General features: G+C 48.2%; 1 protein-coding gene across 3 annotated transcripts in view; it reads right to left on the bottom strand.

Annotated features, from left to right (window-relative positions):
• LOC137452865 (transcription initiation factor TFIID subunit 4-like) overlaps window positions 1-15353 on the bottom strand; it is a 124089-nt gene that overhangs the window by 43527 nt on the left and 65209 nt on the right. The window lies entirely within an intron of this gene.

Below are 15353 nucleotides of genomic sequence, written 5' to 3'. Positions count from 1 at the left end.
CACCAGATGGTGAAGAGGTAAGATGGATTGTTCCTTAAAAACTGCATGCTCCTGTTAGCCTCTTACTGGTAAGAGCCAGACCCCCAGGAACAACGCCCTGTTAGATACTGCAATCATCAATGAGAATAACTGATCAGCTAAGGCAGCAATGAGTTTAATGAGGTAACAGCACTGCCTATCACTCCTATCTCTTAGGAAGCCTTCTTGTTAATTTCCAAACTGGTGAGTTTGCAAAACCCTTCTACAAAGCCAGAGGAGGTGTCTGGTTTCTGATCCCACCAATGCCAAACGTTCCCACTTCAGCAGCTCCGCAGAGAACGCTACCTGGAGAGGTTCAGCAGCGGCAATGCAAACGGTGTGTGACCCAGGCACAGGGAGCTGATACACGTGTCTCAGTCATTACTGTGTGGGAGCTGCATCTACAAGCAGGGCCTGAACTACCTGGGCCAGTGCTGAAAGGCAAGGAGGTTTACAGAGCGAAGAGCCAATGACTGGTGCCTGCTCCCCACTGACTTCTGCCTAGGCAGGGCAGGAGTGAACGGATGCAGAAAAATGCATCCTGCTCAGTGCGCTTCCCAGGTTCATCCACTCAGCACAGCAGTGTGTTCTCACACAGAAAAGGCAAATTCAGTACATTCAGAGCTCACAAGCCCATTTCCCACATTTTTATGCTATGTATTTTGCAACTCCAGTGTCTGTCCTGACTCCAGCCCGGGAGCAGCTACAAACACACAGCTCATTTATCCAGAGGATAAAAGAATTCCCTAAATACCACCGAGGAAACGTGGAAAAGGATCTAAATAATAGTGCAAAGGTCTAGAGATACTTCTCTTTGCCAACTCACATTAGGTTTTTAGCTCAAATATCTTTGGCTCTCTTCCAGATTAAATGCCAGTTCGACAGAGCTGCCCGCTTACCCTTTCGAGGTAGACAGCAACAGTGGTGAGCTCTAATCATTTACAAAGGTCATGATCGGAAGCTAGCCCGTAAGCAGTCATTTAAAATTCAATTGATCCCTATTTGTAGTCAGGGAAAGAAAATGGACATTTCAGCTGTATTGTAATTATGAGGCTTCCAGGCAGCTGTAAATAGATGTGCAAATCCAGATACTGGCAAATACCTTAGAGAAGAAATTATTACTACAGTATAACATATATCCAGGAAAGGTTGAAGATAAAACTGCATATAAAAAAAGATCAATCATCTTCTTGCTAATTTGCCATGCTTGCCAGCCTGTGAGGGTTATCACAATTATCAGAAGTCTGATGAATATTTAAGCAAGGGCCAACTGGCTCAGAGTGCTCACAGACAAAGGTGTAAAGTGCATGGCTCTACAGAATAAGAAATTCTGCACTGGAGGAAGCATTCATTTCCTGGGAGGGCAGAAGCGTAGCCTGGTAGGTAGCGTGCAGAGGTTATTAGATAAGCATCTGATCCAAAGTCACCATTGCCAACCCAACAGTGAGCTGATGCTGGGCTCTCTCTGCCACCTGGTACTGCAAGAGAGGGATTGCTGCAACAGCAGCACAGAGTGCCTCTGCAAAGCTGCTCCACAGAGCATAACGTAGGAATCGTTTGGCTTTGCACACAACATGCCAGCGTCCCGAATTCCACACCGTGGGACAAGTCCTGCCCGTGCTTCCAACCCTGCCCTCTGCCTGTTGCTGTTCTACCAAGATCCTGCCTGTGCTTCCAACCCTGCCCTCTGCCTGTTGCTGTTCTACCAAGACCCTGCCCGTGCTTCCAACCCTGCCCTCTGCCTGCTGCTGTTCTACCAAGACCCTGCCCGTGCTTCCAACCCTGCCCTCTGCCTGCTGCTGTTCTACCAAGACCCTGCCCGTGCTTCCAACCCTGCCCTCTGCCTGTTGCTGTTCTACCAAGACCCTGCCTGTGCTTCCAACCCTGCCCTCTGCCTGCTGCTGTTCTACCAAGACCCTGCCTGTGCTTCCAACCCTGCCCTCTGCCTGTTGCTGTTCTACCAAGACCCTGCCTGTGCTTCCAACCCTGCCCTCTGCCTGTTGCTCTTCTACCAAGCCCCTGCCTGTTGCTGTTCTACCAAGATCCTGCCCGTGCTTCCAACTCTGCCCTCTGCCTGTTGCTGTTCTACCAAGACCCTGCCCGTGCTTCCAACCCTGCCCTCTGCCTGCTGCTGTTCTACCAAGACCCTGCCCGTGCTTCCAACCCTGCCCTCTGCCTGCTGCTGTTCTACCAAGACCCTGCCTGTGCTTCCAACCCTGCCCTCTGCCTGTTGCTGTTCTACCAAGAAAGCACAGAACAGCCTCAGGAGGCTGCAGAAGGCTTTGCACTTGTTCCTCAGGTTCTTTGTCCTCCCTTTTCTATTCAGTGAGAAGAGCTAAAGACAGCTCTTACTGTCACATACTGCTCCTGACAAATGTGTGAGCTTAGCACCCACTATCCAAACAAAGGCACAAGATTTTCAGCTACCGATTTAGCACGGGCCAGGAAACCTGGCTCAGCAGAGACAAAGGAGCACTGGGTGAACACCCTCCCTATGCCTCTCAGCCCACCTCACCCAGCTTGTCTATCCAGGCTGTAAGCTGCCCACATACAGATCCTCCTGCCACCTGCCTCACTCGGAACCTAGCCCCAGCGGCACTCATCAGACCCTACTTCAATCCAAGGAAGCAATATGCTGCCAGGTACAAAAGCTCCAGAGAAACCAAGCCAGAGGTTCTGATTCTGGCTGTACAGCACACACCTTGGTACACTACAAGGGGAAAGAGAAATGCTTCTAACCGTGCTGCCAGGGCAGTTTCAGCACTCACTGAGAGCTCTTTCAGCGCTTCATGACAACAGCAAAGGATGCCTTGATGCAAAGGACAGCAGAAACACACAGCACCAGGATTATTTCACACAAGGTTTTCTCAGTGGCAATGGTGGCATAATATAAAAACTATAGACAGGAGACCTTTCCACTGCTTGGATAGAGCAAAGCTAACAGGGGAGGTGCTAAAGTGGTATTTTGCTTAAACCATGGTTTGCTAGTGATTTGTTTAGGCACTTCACAAAGCACTGCCTCAAGCCACGTGCCACAAGCAGCCTGCCATGTGCCTACCTGAAGTTAGCAGCGGTAGATCTTCAACTCTGGAGTTAGTAACTTCCAAAAAGCACAAAGGTACTTTGTAAAGGATTTTGCAGCAGAAACCAAACACTTCCTCAGAGCCTTTTTTGCCTACTAGAAGCCATCATGAGAAGAGTCCCTGAGATAATAACGAATGAACATGTGCTCAGTGAGCTTTGTTTCATGCTAGACTTCTGCTTCCACCAGCAGTTGTGGCAGTCCACACCACGTGAAGGCACCACCTGTTTCACAGAACACTATGGCCTCAAGATTTCTGGCAACAGCTAAGTCCCCCACCCCTTCCTCTAACTAGCAGCATCAGAACCAAAGAGAACAGGGAAGGTGGTTTTCCACTTTTCTGCTGATCAGCTCAACCAAGAGTACATTCAAGGAAGGCATGGCGGGAGGAATAAATTCCATGGAATTGTTTGAGGCATGAATGCAGTCTGGGAAGGCAGCTGGATACACTGGGTACTTGGTATGGACACCCACAGATCTCAAGTCAAACACCTTCTCCAGTCCAGCAGTGGCTGTCATCTGTACTGTCACCATTCTTCCCTTCAGTCAGCACAAAGTCTGCTAACATCAGCCACAAACAGCCCAGTGAAGGTCTCCTGCCTACTGAGTGGGCAGAAGGGAGGCACTCACTGCACTGCCCTGCCCGTCAGAAAGGCAGCAGGTGCTCAGCACCATCGGCAAAAAGGAAGGCAGAATCTGCTCCAAATGAAGCTGACTGAAGCTAGCATTGTTTAAAGCAGAGAGGGAGATCACAGTATCACTAAGGCTGGAAGAGACCTCAAGGATCAAACGTGGACCTGAGCTGGACCTGCTGGGGACCCCACTGAGGAATTTCCTTCAGTAGGATCAGAAAGCAGGAGGACAACTGAAACGCTCCACAATCCCAGCCTGCACATCAAACCCCAAAGGGAGAAGAGGGAGTGGCATCTCATGAGAGAGAGAAAGGTCAAGGAGATGTCTCTCTGCCTGCAGGCAGAAATCAGGGATGTTTTCTGGCCTGGAAGGAAAATAACCCAGTGACAAAGAGACAGGGATGCCTGTGAAGATAAAGAAGGAAGAAGAGCTTGAGGAAGCAATCAAGAATGTTTAAATACTGTCAGTGTGGGATTTGATAAGGGAATAGAAGCTGAGCTTAAGTTTCTATAGTCATAGAGCCAACCCAGACCACAAAGAACTAGACTTTGGCTACTTACAGTTCCCCCCAGAGTTCAGAAATGCCTCCTGAGGAGGAAAGAGGACAGCAAAGAAGCTCACAGCACAACAGGAACTGTGATGGCAGCCAGCACGGTGGCAGCAGAGTGCTCAGTGGCAGAGATGATGGATGGGAAGAAGATCATCTCCCCAACGATTTAAGCATCGATTTCTGGCCAATAGGCATCAATGGAGAGCCCTCCTAATTCTGTGGGCGATGGATGGCTTCATTCCTGATAACAGGGTCATATGCTGGGAGAAGCTTGTCTTAATTGATGGGTCTGCAACATGTATCTATCAGTCCCAGACAGTGATTGCACCCCCTGGAAAAACATCTTTTTTGCTGAGGAGAGCCTGAAATGTGGAACCATTACACATGTCCTGAGATGTCCACAACACAGGGTGCCATTAAAAAATGAAGCTCATTAAAAATGCTGGCAGTAACCTCCCCAAGTCCAGGACAATGATCAAGAAGGATGGGTACATCAATGAACTCCAGAGATAATGTCTGCAGATGTCCATACAATGCTCCCACCTCTCTTCTGCAGTGCAGAAGTCTCTAAAGGTCAGCAGCACTCCTACAGCAGCAGCATGCTGCCAAGTGGGTGAAGTTTTAGTTTAACTTCAACCCATCTATTTCTGCAACTGCCCAACCCCCTCTTAAGCCACACAGTGCTACCTAGAGGAATACAAGGTGTAAGAAATACTTTTTATAGGGATATCCCTCAAATTCCTCTGAAAGAGCTCTACAACCATGGGTTGCTTGGAACTTTCAATAACCTTCATCATTACATCTCTTCATTGCCCCAGATCTGCTGTTGGAGCTCCAGCTCCACTTGATCTGGTTTTGGTTACACCATTCCTCAAACAATTCATCTCCAGCAGCAGCAGTTCCAGGTTCTTCTGTACTAGGCTGGAGACATCCCTGTTTTAAGCCTTGGTCCCACAATGGTGGTTGGTAGATTTGCTTAGCCAAGCATGGATCATTTGAGCAAAGGCTTTGTGAGGCACAGCCAGCAGGCAGGGGAGCAGCCCCAGACTCTTCTTCAGATGCCAGGAACTAAAAAGCTTTCCCCCAGGATCTGTTCCTTTATTTTTTGTTATTGGTTGTTTTATTTCAGAGCAGCACAGACAATTACAAACCTCCTCAAACTGTCCTTGAAAGGAAATGAGACCTCCTCCTCCTCCAGTACAAAGGTGACTGGTAAGGAGACCAGGCACAAAGCTTGGGGGCTTACTGACAGGCTGCTGGACTCAGGAGCAAGCAGCAGAGGAGTATTCCCCAGCTTGGGGCACTGGTGAGAAAGACTGGCCCTTGCTAATCTAAGTGGGGGATTACTATCCTCTGGAGATTTCACAGCATCACAGAAGGTTGGAAGGGACCTCTGGAGATCACCTGCCTGTGTGGCACTCCCCCAGACTGCAGACCAGCACAAACTGTAAGTGTACTTCAAACAGTCCTCAGAAATTCTGGTATTCCACAAGGAAATGTCCAGGTTTTGATACCAGACCCTGGGGAATCCTGCATCTGGAAACTGGCAGCTCCATTGGAGCAAAGGAGGCAAATGCAGCCATCCTCTAAACACCATTTGGCTGTAGTAAGTCCTTTTAATCAAATAGAGAGAATAGCACTGAAGTTAATTCCTGAGGTGTCACACACAAGCAGATGGGAAATGGGTGGTGTGGAGGCTGGCTGTGCACTCTGAACACAGTGTCCTCTTTTGCAGGCTGGGTTCTGGTTTGATCGAGCCTAAGTGGCAGGAGAAAAAGAAGTTTAATTTATTCTGGAACTCCACTCAGCTCCAGAACACACAACACAGCCAGTGAGCTGCTCCTCTCCAAAGGGAGACTTCAGGCAGAGCAGCATCAGGAACAAAACCAGCCAGGCACCCACCTTCTCCTCCTCAAAACTTGTGGGGGCTCACTTGCAAAACGGAAGCTCCGCTGGGGATGCAAACCAAGCTCAGAACTGAAACAATCTGCATCTTTTCTGTTTCAGACTTAGCCACAGCAAAGCTGCTGCTGCTCACTGCCGCTGCAGATCAAGGGAACAGCTTCCCAGAGTGTGGGGACGAAATATTTCAAGCAATTTCTCGTAGCCTGACAAGCAGTAAATGAGGGAATCTTGTAAGTACAATGCAGTAGTCATCCCCTTCTATTGATCACATGTAATTTACATCTCTCAAAGATGAGGATTCTTGCATTCTCACTCCACAAGGAAAATCTCAATGATTTATTCATTTCAAATAAAAAATAGAAGGTAGATGAGAAGAATTACTTCACAGGCTGGAGCTTTCTCAGGGCACTAGTGCTAGGCTCTTCTTTCGCACTGCCCGAAGGGCCTTTGTGTGCAAGTCCCTCTAATTAACAAGGTGAATCATGCAGCAGTTCCCTAATTAGTGAACATGACAAGCCAATGGAAACAAGCAGGCAGACCTGGCGTGCAGATATGGTCAACAAAAGGCACAGCACACACCAGCATAAAAATGAAAAAGAAATGGGTATTTTTCATGTAAATAAAATAGAAGCAAGAGAAGGGGCAGGAAAGCCTTCTCTGGCTTTTCATGTTTTCTGCTTGTTCCTCATTTACTGCAGATATAAATAAGGACACCAGAAGCCAAGGTTTCCAGCTGCAAGTCACACCACCTCTCCAGAATCAAAGAGCAGCTCTCCTACGTGCACCAGCATCTGCTTAAGGGACACTGTTTGCTTCCCCTCTTGTTTCTCTGCTTTAAAGAGCTGTGCTTACACTGAGCTCAGACTTCAAGAATCCCTTCGTTAATTCCAATCAAAATGGTTTTTGCTTTATTTATTTATTTTAATTCATTTTTTAATCAATAGGTTAAAGAAGTGGAAGAGCTGCAGTGTTTATATGGCATCAGAGAGATGCCTACCATCCCACCATGGAGTAATTTCTGACTTACGTGGCAGGATAAAGAATAGAAGGGAGCGATCCAAGAAGTGGATCTGCTTTAGAAAGGAAATGAAGTGTCCTTGCATTCAGCTTTTCAAACACAGGAGCTTTCTAATCTTTCACCTCTCAGCCTGCTCTTCCTGAAAATACATTCCCCATCTCCCAAACAACACGTGGGGGTCTAATTCCTTTTCAAAGTACTGCAGACTGAAGCTGTGATTTGAAGATCTTAACCATCCTCCCATGCATTAGAAGTCTAAAATGTGTGTCACCACCAGCAGAACAGAATTCTTCACAGGAAAATGCCACTCTGTTCTTTGCTCCCTCTTCCTTAGCACATTATAATAAGTGAGGAACACCACAGATTATCCCCTCATTACAGGTTGCTCTTCCTCATCTTGAAAACAAGGCTTTCTGATTTTCCTCCTCTAATTAGGTAACCCTGCCTTACACTCTAAATTTGATGTTCAAAATGCTGATGCCTAAAAGCCTCTCACCTTTCTGACCAGCCCGGTGTTGAAAAGATGGGATTAGAACACCAGCCCCTAAGTACTAATGGTTCTGCATGCCTTTGAAGGCTATTAGGGGGCAGGAATATTTAATGATGTTCTACTACAGAACTGAGTAAGTGCAGTTAAATTCAGTGGAAAAATTCACACTAAATACTATCAGAGATCATGAGCAGAAAGCTAAACCACTTCATGCTATTTGCTGTGCTCATTCTTTGCCCTTAGCAGATGTGAACTTCCCCTAACTTCTCTCAGATCCTACACAGTATCACCACTCCTAGGCCAGTGCAGAACAGCTTTCAGCAGAGGCTGGTAAGGCTCCTCTTTTAACATCAAGGCACAATGGGTAATCTGCTCACAACTGAACTCTGATCTGCCATATGCACAGAGGAAGTGCTCAGCAAACAGCCTGTCACAAACGCTTATTGTCCTAGTAACCAACTCACCACAGCACTCTGCTCTGCAAAACAGATTACAGATCCAGCACACCACTCATTGGCAAAGACAGCTGGAATTAAATGGGAAACTCCTGCAAAGAGAGAGCAGAGCCAGGCAGCCCAAAGCTCCACATTCTTCTCTGCACCTTACACAACAAACCCAAAGCGAGGGATATGGGACTTGTTTTAAACAGGCAAGCCCAGGAATTAATGCCAATTAATAATTAATGCCAACTCACAACACTTAGAGCTGGTTTGCAAATAAACAGCACACAGGAACAAGGAGTATTCCAGAGGTAACATCGCAGCAATCCTCTGTGTCCTGGCAAAAATGCAGCTGATAACAATAAATCATAGCTGCACGCAGGAGATGTTCTGAGATTGTATCCAACAGCAGATATCCTCTCTCTGATATCAGAGTAGATCTAATAGCAGGTATTAAGTCTCTGACATCAGATTCCATCCAGCATCAGGTATCAAAACTCTGATATCAGATTATACCTAGTATCAGATATCACATCTCTGAGGTAAGTTTGTATCTCGCATCAGATATCAAATCTCTGATATCAGAGCCTACCTAACACCAGAGGGACAAACTCTCTGTGATTTGCAGGCTGCTGCTGCTGTCAGTTGATTGCAGTCGTGTGACAGAGAAGCACTTCCAGCACTTGAAGCAGGAGGAGCACACATTTAAGCAGGGGCAGGAGCAGAAGTGTCCTAAGCAGCAAAGGGGTGGTTCTCCTTTCTGCCACAGAGTTCTCAGCACTCCTGGCTGCTGAGTGCCTGACTATAAATTAGAGAAGTTTATAGGGTTAGCTAGGCTGGCTATGTGTTCTCTAGATGCTTCCCATGCAAGCTGGAGGTCTGTACCACTCTATCTTGTGGTCACCTAGATCATTAACAAGGCAAAACAATTAACAGATGCAACCTCTCCTCTTGGAGGGGAAAAAAGCATCTTTTCTGCCCCATCCTAGGAAGCACTGGATTCCCTGAACATGCTGCTTAAGAAAGAAACCCAAGCAACTGCTGCAGCCAGACCATTATGGAAACAGACAACAACACTGTTCAATACTGAATTTACTCTTCCTCAAGAGAGGAAGCTGGAAGTGTTTTGCTTAATTCAACAGTGGCAAATGAAATGAGGCAATAAGGTACTTGAGACCTTCCTAAAACTTCCTGAACTTACCTGGCAGCCCTGCAAGATACAAGCATGGCTCACAAGAGAGGGTTTTGTTAACTATTCTCACTTTTTCAGGGGGCAAGTGAGAATAGTTATATATTTCCATGCACCTAGCATGTGGATCTGGCCACACAGGGTCCGAAGCCTGATGGGATGTCAGAAAACAAGGTGAACAGAAAGGCTCAGAAACGGCCACGGTGTTGTTTCTGTCTCAGGAATATAAACATCTGTTCTGACTGTCAATAGCTGGCCTAGCTGCAGGGGGAAGGGACACAGACATGAAGGGAGCCTGCTCCATACTCCAGATTGCTTGTTTAGCTTTTCCCATGGCTGTGCAGAGTCAACAAACCCCTGAGCTGCAGTTGCATCACACTGGGTCTCAGTTGACTCCAGTCCTGCAGATCTGGCGATAGCACCTTTAAGGAAGCTGCAACACCTCCGTGTACACAAACACACTGCATCCCCTTCCAGGCAACCCCATCCACATCTGCCTGATCATTTCCATGACAAACTGGAAGCCAGGCACCAATTCAGCACCAATCTGTAAGGCTAGATGAAAGCAAGTATCTTAGGAATCATTACTCAGCTGCCTAACAGCATTCAAACTAGAGCAACAGCTTCCAAGTGTTTACATGTTGGAGCTAATCACATCTACCTGTAGTAAACATACACGAGAGCAAGCAAGGATCCTGTTCACCTTGTGACTGCCAACAATGCAGTGTATTCACTTTAAAACCACCCTTCAGTACTAAAGGGCACCCACTCTTTCAGGGGCTGCTGAGCACCACCTCATTACTCAGCTAAGGTGATGTAACTCCTGGGAGGCTCAGAGGCTGACTCAAAGATACTACTTCACGACAAGAGTAAACTAAGACCAGGAAATAGATGCTACCACTCCTTTCACGTCTGCTCCATGACACTGCCTACCTACCCCCCCGGCTCGCATTTAGGAGAAGAGATGGTTAGCAAATAAAGGGGGTTCTGCCATTGCGAGGGGACACCAGATCCCCGGGGCGAGGCGCAGGGACCAAGGGCAGATCTTTGTCTGCGGGCCGGGCACAAAGGAGAGGCCGGAGCTGTGTCAGCGGGAGGCGTGCAGCTGATGGCCGGCGGCCAGCTGCCCGCTGCCGGTGCAATGTGCGGCGCCCAGACCGCGTGGGCAGAGGAACAGAAGATTTAGTAGGTGCGCCCCGCTGCCCGCGGCGGTGTCATGTGAGGCGGAGCGCCCGCAGCAGTTGGGGGCAGATGAAAGCTGGCAGCTGTGCGCTGCCCGCGGCGCTCCCAGGCTGCCGAGCGGGGCTCGCAAACATGTTAGCTCAGCGCCGCAGCGAGCGAACGCCCGGCAGCTGCGCCGGCCGCGGCGTGCGGGCGGCGCGGGGGGAAAGCTGCCCCGCAGGCCGGAGCCTAAGTACACCTTGACCTCTCCTTGCGAGCCGCTCTGTGGCCGAGCGGGCTGCGCTGCGGCAGCGAAACAGCCAAAGGAGCGCCGAGCAGGCAGGCTCCTGCGCTGCCCTCTGCGCACCGAGCCCGCCACGGGGCTGCAGGCTGCGCTGCTGCCGGGCCCCAGCAGGGCAGGGAAAGCTGCTGCAGTGCTCAGATAACACACCCAGGGATTGTGTCACATTCAGGGCTTGCTGCAGGTGAAGAGACCTTCCTTTCGCTTTTTTCCTTCTATTGATGTTTTCTTCTATTTTCCTTTTTTTCTTTCCCCCCCCTTTCTTCTTCCTTCCCCCTCCCTTTTTCCTTTCACTTTTCCTTCTTCCTTCCCCCCTTTTCCCTTTTTTTCCTTCCGTCCTTCTTTTACTACTTTTCCTTTTTCACTTCCTATTTTTCCTTCCTCCTCTTCTTTTTGCTTCCATTATTTTTTACTTGCTCTTTTCTTTCCTTCCTTCCTCCCCACCTTTGCTTCAAGAAGCAGGGGCCAGGCTCTTTCCAGTGGTGTCCTGGGACAGGACAAGTGGCAGTGGACACAAACTGGAACCCACGAAGTTCCACCACCTCAGTACAGGGAAAAACTTCTTTACTGTGAGGGTGCTGGGGTCCTGGAGCAGGCTGCCCAGAGAGGTTGTGGAGTCTCCTCCCCAGGAGACTTTCAAGACCCATCTGGATGTGTTCCTGTGTGAGCTGCCCTGGGTAATGCTGCTCTGGCAGGGAGGTTGGACTGGATGATCTCCAGAGGTCCCTTCCAACGCTAATTCTGTGATCCCACTGATCCTTCTCACAGACTGCATTCAAATTTGTATGCAACTCCCATAAGGGAGCAAAGTTCTAAGAGTGTGGTTTCTAGACAGCAAGTCTAAAGGAACAGCAGATGAGAGGTTTGCTTTATTTTCAGTTATGAAGATGCAGCGAGTGCAAGAACTGCATCTCGAGAAAGGTGGTGTGTGCAGCTCCTCTGGCAGCAGAGCAGCATCTGCTCCTGGAATGCTGACAGCACCAGACCCAAGAGCAGCAGCTAGGCAGTGCCTGCACACGCAAGCCGTGCATCACTTTCCAACTGATGTTGGGCAGGACTGGATTTCATTCAGATTTCAGCTGGACTAATGAAGTAATCCTGGGTCAAGCTTGGGTTAGACAAAGGACCAAAAAACATCTCCCCCCTGCCTCAGCTGTAACTAATACACATTTTACCTAAGCAGGACTGGGGCAGTGTGCCTCAGCTGGAAAGTATTATGGCCATTCCTTTGATCTCCTGGCATTTGTCTGTCAATTCCCCAGTTTTCTGCCAGGGTAACACCACTCTGCAGCTTCAGCCCCTCAGCTGGCATCACTTCTGCCCAATGCACAGGGAAACAGGTTGGAAGTGTCAGCGTCTTCTGTGCAACAGAGAAATGTCCAAAAGGTTCTGCTGAACAGCAGGAGCACAATTCCCACGATTACAGGGCAGGGTGACACCTCACCCTTGGAAAGGAAGGCAACTTGCTGGCAGAAGGCACTGTCTGTACATTTGAAGCAAGAGGAAATTCTGAGGATCTACACCCTGAGATGCAGATGCAATACATTAACTGCTGGTTACAGAGCTTTTGTTCCTTCACCAGCAGTGTTTGCATGTGCAGATAAAACTCCATTCCTCTCCTGGCCCGCCCAGGAGCTCACAAGCCACTCCAGTCACCAGAAGTTTTACCTGCTGCCATGATGTCTCCCTTTATCTAGAGCAGCATCTACTCCAAAGGGGAAAACCAAACAGCTAACAGAACCCAGCCAGATTTCCATGAAAGTGTTCTGAGTGGAAGCAGACAGGAGAGCTTCTCTCTGAGCTGCAGGTTCAACATCTGAAATCACTGCAACAGCTTCAGAAAGACCTTGTACTCCAAAGCCATGGCAGTGCTGCATGGGTTAGCAGTACCAGGCAAGCCTTTCTGAAGCCTTTTTCTGGGTTCAAACAGCAGCCCACAGACAAAGGGAGAGTGTAGCTAAAGTGACTCTTCTCTCACTTCCAGATGCATTGACAGAAATGCTGCATCACAGCCCTGGCATTGGTAGCCTGATGCTGACAACCACTTATGAAGCAGCTCAGTTCTGAGGGATGATGACTGCTTGGGCATTGCACTGCAGCTATCATATTCCTAGCTCTTCCTTCTGCCCACCTGCTGACCCTCAGATGGGTTAGAGAGCTAAGTGGAAATTGAATTTAACCTCATTTCTGTCCAAGTGTTCCATTTCTCGGTGGAATGGTTTATAAGAAGCCTCTTCAGGAGAGGTTGTTGCTTTGGAATCAATACTTTTGTGTCAGGTATGATAAAACAGAAACCTCCTTCACACTTCTCATCAGGAGAGATGCTGCAGCACCAGAACAATCCTTCAGGACTCTGAGTGTGCTAAGATGATGACCAAATGAACTTAGCAAGCAAACCAAAATGCTTCCCATTTGCTCTCCATTGCCATGAGTGCCTTCTGAAAACAAGAGCTTACTGCAGCTCCCCTATTTCACCATTGTAAAAGACACCACACCTCCTAAGCTGAAAAGTATATATTAATGTGGTGTCACTATTTAGAGGGAAGTCTTCCTAATCTAATTGTTAAATACATGGTGCCAGAGTTTCAGTAATTCTGAGCCCAGACACCTTTTCTGTGGCATTTAAAATGTCTAAGAGCCGCTGAAGCCACCTAGGAGACACATCATGTGGTGGCCATATTTCACTATTAGCTTTAAGGGAGGGATTCATAGAATGGTTTGAGTTGGAAGGGACCTCAAAGATCATCCAGTTCCAACCCCCTGCCATGGGCAGCTCCCACCAGCCCAGGCTGCTCAAAGTCCCATCCAACCTGAACTTGAACACCTCCAGGGAGAGGACATCCACAGCCTCCCTGGGCAACCTGTGCCAGTGTCTCCCCACCCTTACTGTCAAGAATCACTTCCTAATCTCCAGGGTAAATCTGCTCTCCCCAAGCCTCAATCCTACAGCTCCTACCAAATCCTCTGACTTCTCAGAACTCTATCTTCTAGGAGTCACTTCTGGGCATCCAACTCTGAAATGCCACAGAAGACACTGCAGAGGTGGGGGATGAAATTCCCCAAGCAGAGTGGCTACCACAGTGCTGCAGTGGCTACAGCTCCTCCTGGGAGCATGGGGAAAACCTGCCCCTGCTCTGCTGATGCAAGCACTGGTACTCCCAAAGTGCCACAGTCACAACAGCAACCTGCTGAAACACAAAGCACTGTTACAGGCCTTGAGCCAGCCCTGGCAGGATGGGCTGTCTGTGCTGACAGAGGTAAGCCAAAGGTTGGCTTCTGTCTCCCCTTCAGCTTGGGAAGGCTTCTGAGCATCAAGAGGTCTGAGATTTCACCAGTGTGGTTAACAAGGGCATCTGAGAATAGACTCAGCTGAGTGTTATCTAAACTGATCTAGGCCCTGGACACATGCCCAGACATTTATGGTGTCTGGGTTAAGCTTGCATTATTATGCAATACTCTTGGTTGGTGATGACACACAGATTTTAACCAAGTTAATCTTTCAGGATCAAATCAGCTACTTGACTTGTAAATTAAAGAAGGTTTTTAGCCAACTGACACTGAATATATAGAAAGATATCCAGGACAGAAAGGATGTCTAGGGTCTTAGCTTCTCTGCCTCTCTTTGAGATCATTCCCTGACTGAACACAGTGCTGGCCTGTGTGTGACTAACACCTGACTGGTATGGCTCTGCAACAGGACCCTCTGCAGGTGAGCCTGCTCTCTGCTCTGCTAAGTATGTGAACACAACTGAAATTGATTTAGGTCTGGTTTAAACAAGCTGCAGAGCGGTTTGAAGTCTGGCTGATCAATGGAGTTACAGAACAGAACAGAGAGTGATCTTCCCCTTCCCAAATTCAAGTCTAAATGGGACATTTTCCTGAAGACAGCAGTGGAACTATCAGCTGCTTTGTGAGAGGAAGACCCAACCACATCACTGAACAAGGGACACAAGCTGAACATTCTGCAGGTCCTCTCCATGCTTTTTGTAACACTTCCTAGCTGCCACTTTCCTACTGGCCAGAAGTGTACCTGAGCAACAGAGGACTTCAGGCACTATGCAAGGGACAGCATTCATGGAAAACCAGCTTCAAATGCAGCTTATTGTCAAAGCTCAGCAGCTCATGCTCAGCCTGCCAGAACCCAGATTTCTCTCTCAGTGATGGGTCAGGTACACATTAAGAGCAGCCCAGCTGGCAGTCAGGATTGGACATTTCTGCAAGGTTTGATTCCAACCTTTTACTCTCAAATAACAGCTCCATGCCCAAGACTCTCTATCCAATAACCAGCCCTTTTACACTACAGAACTGGTTAGTTTGTTGAGTGCCAGGTCAATCTGAGCCAGTAGCACTTACTCACTATCCAAGGCAGAAAAAAGATAAGAACAAATGTTAAATCCAAATCTTGGCAGCCCCACTCCCCCCTCCCCAGTGCAAAAGAACACATTTTTATGAGATAGGGTTGAATATTTTAGGTGCAAGTCTCTAAACTAGTGGAAGAAAGAGCTTTAGAACCCTAATTACTAACACCAGAGACAAGTTCCAATTTCTTATGGTTTCCAACATGTA

Source organism: Melanerpes formicivorus, unplaced genomic scaffold, assembly GCF_026170545.1.
Source record: "Melanerpes formicivorus ecotype bairdi unplaced genomic scaffold, bMelFor1.0.p_v2 SCAF_59, whole genome shotgun sequence".
NCBI classification, from domain to species: Eukaryota; Metazoa; Chordata; class Aves; order Piciformes; family Picidae; genus Melanerpes; species Melanerpes formicivorus.
The sequence above is the reverse complement of the archived record's forward strand: the minus strand, read 5'-3'. Positions and strand labels throughout refer to the sequence as shown.